Here is a 13809-nt window from a genome sequence, read left to right as displayed (position 1 = left end):
TACAAAAGAGAATGCTTGATGCATATGTATATAATATTTACATAAAATAGATTTACGAAATTGTCCTACTTACATACAAAAGATGGTCGAAAGATACTATGATAAAGAAATCTAGTGAACTATTTGAGTTTAAAGCGAATGGGATAAAGAGATCATGTTTAATAGGTCGTGAATAATTCAAAAAGTACAGAACAATGAAAGGGTATACATAATCTGTTTTGCAGCCATATATATGGTTTCAGAAATGATTGGGGAATCTGATACATTTCTGGTTGGAGCCTTTGGAGTAAGAGTCGCGTCTGATATTTCCTTTGCTGCAACATCACAAATAACAAGGTAAATAGAGGAAAATAAAAGTGTTATTAAATATTGAGTAGTGTGGAATTTCGAACAATGAAAAACTATGAACTTGATATCAACGTTTGTGAGATGAATAAATTTGAGATGAAGATATTACATACTGTATTTTGGGACACAGAAAAATGATTTCGGAATTGCTTGGGGTTGCTTTGATTTTGGGAGAGATGATAGGGCACCGTCGAAATTTGAGTCAAAAGCTGATACCTTTTCTATGGAGCTTTTGTGTCGTCACTGAGATGTAAAACAGAGGATAGTCAAAAGCTGATAACTTTGCAAATACATGACCTTCTGTCCTTGCATTTGACAATAATTTCATGTCTCATAGTTTTTAACTACCCATACCCATACCCAACTGTCAATTACCTAGTCAGTGCACCAAATTGTGAGGCTGTCCCAGGTTTTTGTTCTTGATATTTACAAAAATGTGAAACCTTATAAGTAAATTGAAAAATAAGGCATGATATTGTTGCTAGGTGAAGTGCTTGGAACATTTTTATATGCAAAAAAAAAAATAATAAGAAAAGAATTCTATATCATTGATGGAGCTATTAAAGTTCTTCACTTTAACATCTTTGATTAAATAACAAAATGGCCGTTGATGAAATCATAAGACATTTATGTGAATGATGTGATGACATAATGAGGGCCATCTTGTATGTGTTAATATATTGAGAAGGAAGAAAGTTGAAAGTATAGTCAAATAGATTAAAACGTTTAACTTTTCGTTGCTGTAATTCTGTTTTTCAGTCATGTTGAATAAGAGCTTCTTCTATATTTGGCTTCTCTGAATGTTTCAAGGTTGCAAGTTTCCCATTTGATGATCATAATTGCCCCCCAATCAAACTCATAGAATCCTTTTGTCGAAGTGCTCATTCATGGTTACAGGAGGGCGTCGAAAATGTTGTGGTGGTTCATTGTAAAGCTGGTATGGCAAGGACAGGAGTAATGATTTGTAGCCTTCTCTTATTTCTTAAAGTAAGATCAATAATCAGCACCTTAAGACCTGGGGTTGTATGGTGGAAATGTTGGTGCTTCTTTTGGCTTTATATTTCTTGCACTTATGACTATAACTTTTTCTTGTTTGTTTTTTCCATGTATCTGCAATTCTTCCCTATGGAGTGAAGGCATACATGGAGCTCAAGAAACTCCGGACAGAACCATGCGTCAACATAAGAAGATGAGTGAGACAGATATCTCCTCGTAAAGGAAGCAGAAGGCCATCTGAATGCTACTAACAATATTCTAGGATTGGGTGGCCAACAATAAAACTATCACAAACTGAGTTTCACGAGTGAAACTCAATATAATTATTCACACGATAGATTAATAAACCAAGTTAGCACGTGAATGAAGGTCGGATGTAATCATAAGTACCATATTAATAAACCACTATTTTAAGATTAACAAATCAGCTCAGCTTTATCATATTAAACTCAAGGGATAAATATATGCCATTGTGTGAAAAGATGAAAACAAAATCCTGATGAGCTGACAATCTTGAATTTCTTCGGATGATTTGCACGTTCAAAAGTCAGGGGTCCGGAGAACCTTCAAGATGACAAAAAACAAAAAGTTACTCCATCCATACTTCATTTAATGTAGCAAACAAACGAAGCAGCGCACAACAGCAGGATTTAAAGAAATTGATTGAGAATGATTACAATGACAACGTTGATAGATGAACAATCTACAAACCAAGTTAACTCCCATAGGCCTATCCCCTGCAGTCTCAAAAGGACCAAATCAACTTCTAAATTCTACCCATGGCATACAGATTACGTAACGATCACTTAACACATTAATAAAGACTAATTTGGCCAGCTTCACTTAATACAAAATAGAAACACCTGAATTCACTGGAGAACATAAATCACTTGCCTTCATTCTTCACTTAATAGTTCAAATATTAGAATTTTGCAACCGAAAACATTAACCATCTCAATCATTACTAACAGACATTTCCATCAAATTCATTATTTAGACAATTTTTTTTTCAAGGCATAGTTACTAAGGCCGCCTAAAATGCAAGTACAAGGCGGCGGAATTACAAAGATTATACATTTATCTAATCTTTTTTTATAGAAAATGAAATATATAGAAATGTTAAAGACATTCAAATTGTGAATCCAAACAAACCCAAATTCACAATTGAATAGAAAGAAAACCCGGTCCCAGATCACAAAAATCTTCAAAATTCACAAGAAATTCACATAAAGATGCAAAACTTGGGAGATGGGTTTTTAACTGTACCTCGAGAAAATGAGGACGGCGCGAACCTTTTAGAGAGTGGATGAGTTGGAGAAAAGGGCATCATTTTCAAGAGGTCTCTTCTTGGTCTTGGAAGGAAGAGAAAACGGCGGAGGCTATACAGGGAGAACTTCGGCGGAGCTCAGAGGGGATGGGAGGACTTGGGTGGCTGTGGACACGGCTGGCTTTGCCTCTTCTTCCATTGTTGTTGTTTATTCGGTTTCGGGTTTAAATTGGGTTCGGGCTTACTCAAGTGAATTCGGGCTTGCCTAAATTTATCAAGGATAGTACTTGGGTACTGACAGTTCCAGACCAGCAAAACCATTGCAAATTCTTTCACAAAAAGCTATCACCCATCTAACCGAACTCATACGATTTACTTTTATAAAAAAGAGATTCATGCTCTGTTCTTCTTCACGCACTGATTGTTACCACTATGGAGATCCAAATTAATTAATGGCAGAAATTGTGGCTTCAGGATCTTGCTCGTCACCACAAGGCACAAACATCATCGATCAAATGGTGAGAGGGACTGTCCGAATTGATGATGATAGGTCGCAATCATCGCCATCGTCCATAACGGAGGACGACGATCGCAGTCGCTGTAGAAGAAAGGGATTGGTGGGTCGCAGGAATTAGGGATTGGGATCACCGGAGAAGAGAGGGGTTGTGGGTGCGTCAGGTTCGATGAGGGAGAAGGAGAATGTTTGGTTTGATGAGGTACTGAACAGTCACCCAAGTATTATCCTTTTATCATATTCAATATTTTTAACCCTATTATTTTATAAAATAGATCTCAAATTTTGAACCAAATAACGCAGAGCTATTTAAAATTCAATTTTACACATCATAATCTATAGAAAATAATAAACCAAATAGCAAATACGCATTTTAAAGTTTCAACCATGCAAAGTTGAAATTAAATGACAAGATAATATTAATATTTTAACAAAAAGCAATACTATTGCACATTGTTCAAATAAAAAGCAAACAACAAACTTCAAGTATAGCCATTCCAAACTTGTATCTAGCTTATATAATACGAAGTGCGACCAGTAATATGTGTATGAGCAATTTGAGTAGAAATTGGATTGGGTTTGGGTTGACATGGACGAGCAAAACATCAATCCAACCCAATAGAGATTGGTTCGAAAAATTGAAACCGAAAAAAAATAGAACTGAACACCGAACCAAAACTGAAATAAACCGAACTAGATTATATTGGCTTAGTTTCAGTTTCAAAAGTTCGGAAACCGAACTAAACGAAACTCAACCGAATTATAAACTCATTTAAACGAGTATTATGATACTTAACAAACCCTTACTAACTAATACATTACACTCTGTACATATGCAATTAACCTAAGGATTTGTTATTGTTTTTTATTGCCCAGTGCCTAAGATGAAATGGATTTTGGCAGGAGCCAATTGCTTAACTAATAAACGGTATGAAATGGATTCTATGTTAATTTCCCATTGCATATAATTATTAGAATTTAGTTTTTGCGTTATAATTATTTGAGGTCGGTGCCTTATGTTTGAATAAGGCTTTTGCCCGGTTGTTTTGTTTGGTTATCCATGTAATGTAAGCTTAGCTTGATACAATCATTGGTATAATTTTTTGATAATTGTTTTATCATTTTTAGTACTGGAATATATGCATCTTACCTTATTTTTGGTAATGGAATAAATGAGGATTCGGCCTTCTTTTAAGGTTTCAACAATGCATACATTAGTGATATAGTGTACCATGCAACGGTGTTTTTTCTGTTTTATTTGAACAAACGATATTATCTACACTAAGGGGTGAGGGAGTGGGCTAAGTCTCACAATGAACTAACAATAATATGGTTCAAATTCGCCTTTGGCGATAATCAAACCTAAAACTTCTCACTTACAAGTGAAAATGAATATTGCTAGACCGTAGTTGTGACAACCCGTCCCAAAATATAATATATTTTATCCTCGATAGCGTGGAATGATTATTTTACCCTTGAGCATTGGGTTGTGAATGTATTATTGGGCTAAGAAAATGGACTAATTATTTTCATTTCCTACTTCTTTGAACCCAATTGAAGCTTGGGATTGTTTTGGATGAATCTTAGCCTACAATTGGTAGCCCAATTAGGGCTTAAGGATTTTATATGGATACCCAATCCGGACACACACATGCGCACACACACGTATAGACTTCTCTCTCTCCCTCTCTCGAGTCTTCCTCGTCCATACAATCTGTACGTCTAATCTCTCTACGAACTTCATCTCTCACAAATCGAGCTAGTAGAGGTTTTTTTTGAACTCCTTGCAAGCCTTGGAGTCGAGCCATGCCATTGGTTTGAGGAAAAGACTAGTAGAACTCAAGACGCCCGAGCTCTGCCAATGAGTGGAATTTTCTTCTGTGTGATCGAGAAGATATTAGCTGGATTTAAGACTTAAGAAGGTAAGAATTCATCTTCTCTAGCATGTTAGGCTAGTTTTGGTTAAGTTTGGATCTCATAAGTATCGTATTTTCACTATATATAATATCTTGGGTTAATCTCAGTTTACTATCTTGAAATTCGTGGTTTTTAACATTTGGTACACAAAGTTTCTTTCATCCCAGAGTCACACCTCAAGTCTTAATTTTGGTATAGTCTCATACATCCTTTAAGTTTTCCGTTAGAAACTCCGTTAACCGATGATGTGGTGCCCACGTGGACAATGATTAGGTGCCATGTGGACATAAAAAAATTGAAAATTAAGAAAATTAAGAATAAATAAAAACTAGGATAAATTTAAATTTACTACCTTGAAGTTTTTGATTTTTAATATTTCATACATTAGTTTTTTTCTTCTCAATCTGGTACCTAAAGTGATGATTCTTGGATAGTTTCATACATTCATTAAGCTTTATGTTAAAACAGTAGTTAACCTGTGACATGGCGCCAACATGGACGATGACTGGGCGTCACGTGTTAATTTAGGCCCCACATGGATATTTAAATTTTTAAAATTTAAAATAAAATGAAGGGTTGAAATTATGGAGTTCCTAGCGAGTTACCTCCGTATTGAAGGCGACTCTCCTAGTGTTGTTGTTTCAAATTCGACACCCGGCTTCGATCTTTGCGTCAACATGTTGCGGGCGGCAAGGCCGAGTTTGCCCAGGTTGAGTTTTAAACTCGCCAGGAACTTGGTGTTTTTAATTTTTAATTTTTTAATATGCACGTGGGCCATAGATTGACACATGGTGCATAGTCATTGTCCACATGGACATCATTTCACAAGTTAACTGCTATTTTATTAGAAAGCTTACCGGATGTATGAAACTATCTAAGAATTATCACTTTATGTGCTAGACTGGGATGAAAAAAAAAAACTTAATGTATGAAATATTGAAAAACCAAAAAACTTCAAAGTAAGGTCATCAGTTATTGAAGGTTCTGACGGAAAACTTAACAAATGTATGAGACTGTCCCAAAATTAAGACTTAAGGTATGACCCTGGGAAAAAAAATTTCATATACCAAATGTTGAAAACCAAGAAATTTCAAGGTAGTAAATTATCAAATGAACAAATGAACAAATTGGTCTTCCACCACAAAATAAAATCATGAACATAATGTAATTTCGCACAAACCAATTTTTTTTTCAAACGCCATCATCATTGCATTTTAATTATAAATTATTGGTGGAATTAGACTCTACAGTCATAGTTCATTTGGTGTTGCAAGTTGTTGGCAATAATCATCCTTTAGGTACCGTTTGGTACGTGGGACGGAACGGAACAGAGTGAGACAAGGCGTTCCGTCCCACGTTTGGTGCGCCTAAAACGGGTGGAACGAGGTGTTCCACGGGACGAGTTTTGGGTGAATTTTCGTTCCACCTCACCCCCCTGGAACGACTTGTTCCACATCCGTGGAACACAAAATTATAACCTCTCCGTCTCCTTCTTCTTCCTCCTTGTTTCCATCCGAGGGCATCTTTGCTCCTGCTCTGTTCCGTTCCGTCCTGTCCCGTCCCGTCCCGTCCCATTCCGTTCCGTCCCGTCCCGTCTGCATACCAAACGATACCTTAGGTACCCTTGTTTTGGCCTATCGAGATTTGCTTTCAAGATCTTGGCAATGCTGTGACAACCCGTTCCTAATTTTACAATTTTATTAATTTTAAAAGAGTGAATTGGTAATTTAATGTACCTTAGAGTAACTGAACCTAGTAACTCTACTTGCATGACCAATAAAAAGAACAAAACCGGAAAAAAACTTAGTAAATCCTTGATTGCTGTTTTATCTGTATTTGTTATCATCGCTTACATTTTTATTTCGCTTGCAGTTCATTGATGTTGAAACAATGATTTCTCCAACAATTTTTGCCCGGCGTTGTTTGTCTTATCTCATGAGTGACAAGCCTCAGGAAGCTCTCAACGATGCAATGCAAGCACAAGTAGTTTTCCCTGTTTGGCACATTGTATCTTATCTTCAGGGTGCTGCCCTTTCGGCCCTTGGAATGGACAGAGAATTTATCCTTCTTATGATATGTAAACACAAGTAAATTTATTCATCTGGTGGTTGACCATTATGTATCAGGCCCTAGACCTGATTCGAGACAGAAATCTTCAGATGCTGACAGATTCTTGCTTGGAAGGACAGCTTTCTAATGATGATGGTACTGAGTTGGCACACTTGGCTTCACGATGTTTACAATCTAAACCCTGAGAGCGACCAAATCCAAAATCATTAGGTGCTCCTTTGACTCCTCTTCCGAAAGAAACTTAGGTTAGTTCTCTCCTCTGTTTCTCTAATTAAGCATAATATTCCCAACTTCACCCGGGGAGCATAGTTTGACTGTTTAAAATATTCACACATCTATATTTTGGGGCAGTCTTGTAAGCAATATATTCATGTGTTATCTTCTTTTCACTGGGTTCAATCTGAGCTATTTGTGTAAGCTCGTATCTAACTATCGACCGGTTCATTATTTGTATTAATATTGAACCTTGTACCAAGCAAAAATATTTGAAAACTTGGGAAAGGGACGTGACTCTAATTTGTTATTAGTGAGGACTTGAGAGAGCTACACTTTTGTCTAGTGCCTTTCATGGTGAATGATACTTCATAAAATATCAATCTCTCATGCCCCAAAATTGAGGGTAGTTAACTACAAGGGTTTTCAGTGATACCGTACCTGTTGGGTGCCAATTAGAAGCACTCAGATCTACACCGTCGTAGTAGTTTAATCATATATAGATGCTTAACATGATGCTGGTAGCTGTATCCTGGACTTCCTTTATTTCTTTTTGCTTACCTCTGCAGGTTCCTTCTTTTGTTTCGATGGGTATCCCACACGGTACCTCCTGGTCTTCTCTTTCACTACTTGGTGAGCCTGCTTAAGAAGGGATTTGACTGCTATATATGTTATCCTAGAGAATATCGGCTATAAAGACGATGGAATGACAGTGAGGTTCTATTTTTGTTTAATTAATGGAGAAATATCTAATAAGTTTTGTTGTATATATATTTAGCCTTCTCAATGATTTTGTTCCACTGCTGCTCTCGCTCCAAATGTGGACTGACCAAATGTAGGAATCATTAGATTCAAAGAAAAAGGGGGATTCTGCTTTTAAGCACAAGTACTTCAAACCACAATTGTGTGTTATTCATAGGTTAGGTTCTTATTATGACAGTAATGGGAAATTCTAAGTAGAGATTTGATAAGAGTTGCTTTCATGTTCATACCGATATCGAAATTTGGCCTTCTTTATCTGACCTGTTAAAATAAATTACTAAACGCAGCTTCGTACGAAATTTTGTTTGGTGTTAGATTTCCAGTTAGAATACGATCTTTACATTTTATCTTCTAGTTCATGATAGGAAGAATTGAAGAAACAAAATTGGTAGTTCAAGGTATCTTAGAGTATCTGAACCTAGTAACTCTACTTGCATGACCAATAAAACGAACACGCTGTTTTCTCTGCTTTCTCTTCCTCTTTCCTTCTATTTCAAAAACAAAAATAAAAAATTTATTCACACACTTTGTGTATGCTCATATGCTAGTAATGCCAAAGAAAACATTTTCATTGAAGAAGTACCAAGTCTTACAAATTAAAATTAAAAAAAAAAAAAAAAAATTATTACAAATAACAGTACAAGGTCCAAACCCTAAACCTGTAAACGGGTTGTTTTTATTAAGTTTGCATCGGTTTCAATCAAACCGTTAAATTGACGGATCACTCAAACCCAATTCATTAAGCTAATAGATCACCCAACTCAATCCGTTATACTAATAGATCATCCATTTCACCCGTTAACAATTTTTTTAAACAAAAAAAAAATTTGCACTGCAATGTATACCAATTATCCACTTACAAAAAAAAAATCTACAAGTCCCCTAAAATAAAAATAAAAAACAAATAACTCAGAAGCTAGCTCTTTTCGGTGACGTCATAGCAATGGCAGCACCAAAAGCCTTGAAACCAACACGACAAGGCCCTTACCAGCACACTACTTGTTCCTGACTGTCGGACTCTCCGTTTCCGGACCGTTCGACAACAGCACGTACTTCAACAGGTTCTCCCGTCCTGGCCTACAAACCGATCAGGAACAAACTCATCGGCTCTCTCGAAAATCAGGACAACAACTCCCCTTCTTTAACCTTAAACGCCCCGTTGTGGCTGTTGATCAGGATATCCGTCTTTGCCTTTCCGTACTGCAACGGCACCGGCGACTCAATCCTAAACGCTTCGTAGACCACATATTTCATCAACGGCCTTTGCTCCGCGCCTATCGTTGTTTTTGTTACTGAAATTACACAACCAATCTCGATTGACGGGTTTTGCGGGTAGACCAAAATGACTTGTAAGAGCATCTTCAAATGAAACGTAAAAATGTCCACATAAACTATAACAATAAAAAAAGACCACACTAATATTCTCCAACCGAAATGTCAAATCCTATGTGGTGATGACAGGATTGGCAATAAGAGAGTTGCTGTCAAATTTGACAGCAGCTTCAAAATTAATTATTAATGTTTTTTATTAATTTTTTATTAGTTTAATCATCATTGCAATTAATGTTAGAATAAGACTTCGCTGCTGAACATTTCAGCAGGAGGTCTTGCTTACACCCAATCCCCGGGTGGACACGTGTCCAAATTTTACGTGTCCACCCGGGGATTGGGTGTAAGCAGGACCTCCTGTTGAAATGTTCAGCAGCGAAGTAGCATCCTTAATGTTATTGTTGACTCCTCTTTTCTTTTTAACACGCCCTGATTAATATATAAGGGAAACGGTCCCCTTTTGCAATTAATGTTGCAATTAAGTTTTTATTAATTTAATGATTTATTTTATAATATAATAAAATAATAATGTAATTTGACATATTGGGTGGACAATAAAAACTTTAAAAGATGTCAAAATGCCACATACGCTGTCAAATTTAAATTTTATGTTCAAAATTTGACATCTCATTTGGAGATGCTCAAAAAAAACAAGTGATTAACGGGTTTATTCATTGACGACCCAACCCTTTAAACATTCACTTAAATGTTAATTTTAACAAGTGAGTTGGATAGGTTAACGAATTGGGTCTAAAATGCCAGGTGAACCTAACCCAGACCTCAAAGATGTTACAAGTGTGGTGTGAGGCCCAATACTGACTGCATCAATTTGGTGGTGAGATAAGCTGATGTGAAGCATTATCAAGTGGGTTAGGTTTGCTTCCCACTCAAAATCACCCTTGGGGCTCACTCTTTTAGTCCTTATACGGTCTTCACATTTGATAATTTCTTTTAGATATTCGATGAGTTTCTACATACGATCCTCGCATTTGATAATTTCTTTGAGATATCCGAAGAGTCCTTACATATTGGAATAATTTGAGGACCTCTTTTCTGGCCCATAAAAAACTCTTTGTCCCTATATTTAGGGACTATAGGGTTATGAAACCTCATTTAGGGTCCCTATTGGATATGGTCGCTATACAATAATTTCACTAGATACTATAATTAATAAAATGACACTTTTTGAGGCACCACCAAATTTGCTTTCCACAAAACTACTTTTTTTATTTTTTTGTTCAACAACGGATTGAAATCCTAGTGTAAAGTAATTTTATCAAAACCACAAATTTCAAAAGTGATAATTAAATCACTCAATGGGATGAAGTTAAACCCTTTAAAAGCAAGGCACTCAAATGGTGGGATGTTATGCTCAAAAAGATCAATATTTATTGGACAAGTGCTTAGAGCAGAATCATGCTCTTCATGTCCATCATGATGCTTGAGTTTGGGGCTACATCTAGCTTTTCTGATTCGAGCAATATGCTAATCTAATCTAAACTATAGAAAGGGATTCTAACTTTGGGTGCAACTTCAAGGGGAAGCATATTATTATAGCCAACTCGCTATGCCCTGGTATGTTGGGGCGACAAATGGCTTAAGGTGGGGGACATCTATCAAATTGTGAATGAGTCTGACTGTGTCTAGCTGTTTTCCTTACGAAAAGCTGATTCAATGGACACTCAGGAATTGTCTCTGGGCACCCGAGAACGGTTATGAACAACTAAGTATTTATCTTTATAGTTGGGTGTCCACAGTACCCTTGTGCAGAAGCACATATTTAGAGAGGAATATCCAACTTTTGGGCTCATTATTGATTGTTAAAGGGCTCTGCTGCAACTAGAGCTGCAGGGGAAAGAGTCATGGCAACAAATGGCTTACCTTGGTCTGGGTTTGCATTTGAGCCTGCATGCACACTCGAGACACTGCAACTGTTTTAAGTTGATGTCCTAGTAGATGTATGGTTCGACGTCAAGATAATGTTACCATATCTCCAACAAAGATACTTCTCAAATAGCCCGTCCTTCTTTAATAAAATTGCTGGCATAAATTTCAGTTGATCAAATCATTACATCCATTCTAATATTACAACTTCCACTGATCCCTTTTGAAGAATCAAGGTGAATAAGCCATTCTAAAGAAAGCATTACATCCATTTCAACTGATCAAATTATCAATGAAATCCTCTTTTTTTATATATAATGGGGTAGAATTAATAATTTCTGCTAGTAATCACATTCTATGAAAACGGTAAGATTACAGAACTGTTTCTTATTCTTGGGAAGGTGGCCACATTTAGTGTCCGAGTCAGTTGCTATTTTGTGAATAATGGATCTGCTCAAATTCATTCTTCTCCATCTGTCAAACAAATACTTTAAAATTTTTCTAACTAACATGGGCAAGTAACACTGGATCAAGAGGGGCAGTCTGTTGTTACATGTGAAATGTCAGTTTCCCTTGGATTATGTACCAAAATATTATCTGTGTAGCCTTTTTGTTTTCTTTTTGATAATGTTTTTGGATTTCAAATTTTTTCAGGTGCTGAATGCTGCATGGGATGCAAACATTCCAGTTGCTAGTGAGAATGCTCTTACTTGCTTTGACAGAGAAGGCTACAACAAGATATTAGAAAATGCTAAGCCCTGGAACGATCCAGATGGCAGGCATTTATCAGCATTTACCTATCTCAGATTAAGCCCAGTTCTCATTGAGAGGCATAATTTAACGGAGTTCGAACGATTTGTCAAGAGAATGCATGGTTCTCTTTTCGTGCATTGCTACACACTCAAGCATGAGCACACGTTTGCACAAACTCGCATATATTTCATTTTATAGCAAGAAAAATGAGCAATACAATGCACTCTTTGGCACGTCCTCTTGTACGCTCAGAAGTTTTTTTTCTTCTCATATTATGTTGTGTTGCTTGGTTGCACCCTTTGAATAAGACCCCTGCATAAGCCAAAATCAGGCATCTCGGATAAGCTCTAATTCAAGCCTTCTCTCTAAAACTGGAGCTTATACGAGAAGGTGAAATCCAATTAATGAAATAATGTAGAGTGGCGAATGTATATTCTTAGATTCATGTATGCTTGTGCATGTAACTTCTTCTAGCCATAGGATCAACATTGGTAGAAGCTCTTTGTTTACACATTTCTTATCAATCAAAGCTGATTCAAACTGACCCTACACTCACATTTACTGAATTTCTTACACTCAAGACATGGAAAAAAAATTCAAGCATATTCTGTTGTCCTACGCGTCTATCAATTGTCGCTGCATTTTGTTTTCGGATTGATTACCATGTATATAATCTATATCATATGCCTGCTGCTATGATCTGTACAATACGCTTGCTATTATGAGAAGATATGTCTCACATGCTTTGTTTTTTCTGTTGGCCTGATCCAACATCTAAATTTAATACACTTGAAAACGCAGGAGGAGAAGCCGCTCCTGATGTTTAGATCAACTCAAATAGACAGCACACCGGTTTCAGGGGACGGACGAGGGGCTTGCTGCTTCGGAGAGAGATTAATAAAAACTTCGACTCGTGTGTGTGTGCAAATCTACATATAGGAATAATAAAAAAAAGTTTTCTAGCATTCTACAGGTTTGGTGTATTAACTGATAAAACTATGGTTACAAGCTTGTAACCGATGATGGTAATTTATAAGATATTTCCATTCCAAATTTCACAAATGCATACTCATGTCATGAGCCTTGTTTTTAGCTACAAGTTACTAAAAGTGACGAGAAAGGATACAAACAACACCCCACTTGTAAGTGATTCCAGATCAGCTCAACAACGATGGTTGTCTGTGTGGTTGCAAATGTTGATGGAGGCTAAATTGCACAAATCATTAGTGCACGAAGTGGGTTATATGTCAATGTTACTCGTGTGCACGGGTGACACAGACATATGACCCGCACCATATGAATGATTCGTGTAATTTGACTAATTTTCAATTAGAGATGGGGACAATTGATTGCACCGCATGAATGATTCGTGCAATTTGACTAATTTTCAATTAGAGATGGGGACGATTGATTGTATTGGCATTGTATGATCGATAATGTTGTTCAATGCAATTAATATATCATTTTTAAATGGTGGGGAATTCAATGACGCGAGACTTTAGAATAATAAAAAATTATATGACTTTTTAAGTCTTTTGAAGGAACAAGAGTTGCAGGTTCACAGTTGGAATAATGAAATTTCCACACAATTAAGACAGAAGTCTCACTTTCTAATTGATAGATATTCTTGTGTTTGACTTGTGACACATGACACTTCTATTATGGTTTAAAAAAGTATAAGGGGGATTTGTGTGTGTATACCACATGGATAGGTGACCTTCATATCAAGCACCAAATTTTGTCCAAATGTGACTCC

At 36.5% G+C, this 13809-nt stretch overlaps 2 long non-coding RNA genes across 2 annotated transcripts in view; one reads left to right on the top strand and one right to left on the bottom strand.

Annotated features, from left to right (window-relative positions):
• LOC137719535 (uncharacterized) overlaps window positions 1–13809 on the bottom strand; it is a 47001-nt gene continuing 33192 nt past the window's right edge. The window contains exons 7-8 of the long non-coding RNA XR_011066404.1: window positions 462–591; window positions 1–314 (exon numbers count right to left, since the gene is read on the bottom strand). This is a non-coding gene — a long non-coding RNA (uncharacterized lncRNA). The remainder of the gene's footprint in view (window positions 315–461; window positions 592–13809) is intronic.
• LOC137719536 (uncharacterized) lies at window positions 11953–13107 on the top strand. The gene is made up of 2 exons (XR_011066405.1): window positions 11953–12174; window positions 12858–13107. It is a non-coding gene; the product is annotated as an uncharacterized lncRNA (long non-coding RNA).

This window comes from Pyrus communis, chromosome 16 (genome assembly GCF_963583255.1).
Source record: "Pyrus communis chromosome 16, drPyrComm1.1, whole genome shotgun sequence".
Classification (NCBI taxonomy): domain Eukaryota; kingdom Viridiplantae; phylum Streptophyta; class Magnoliopsida; order Rosales; family Rosaceae; genus Pyrus; species Pyrus communis.
Note: the sequence above shows the minus strand (reverse complement) of the source record. Positions and strands in the feature narration are given on the sequence as shown.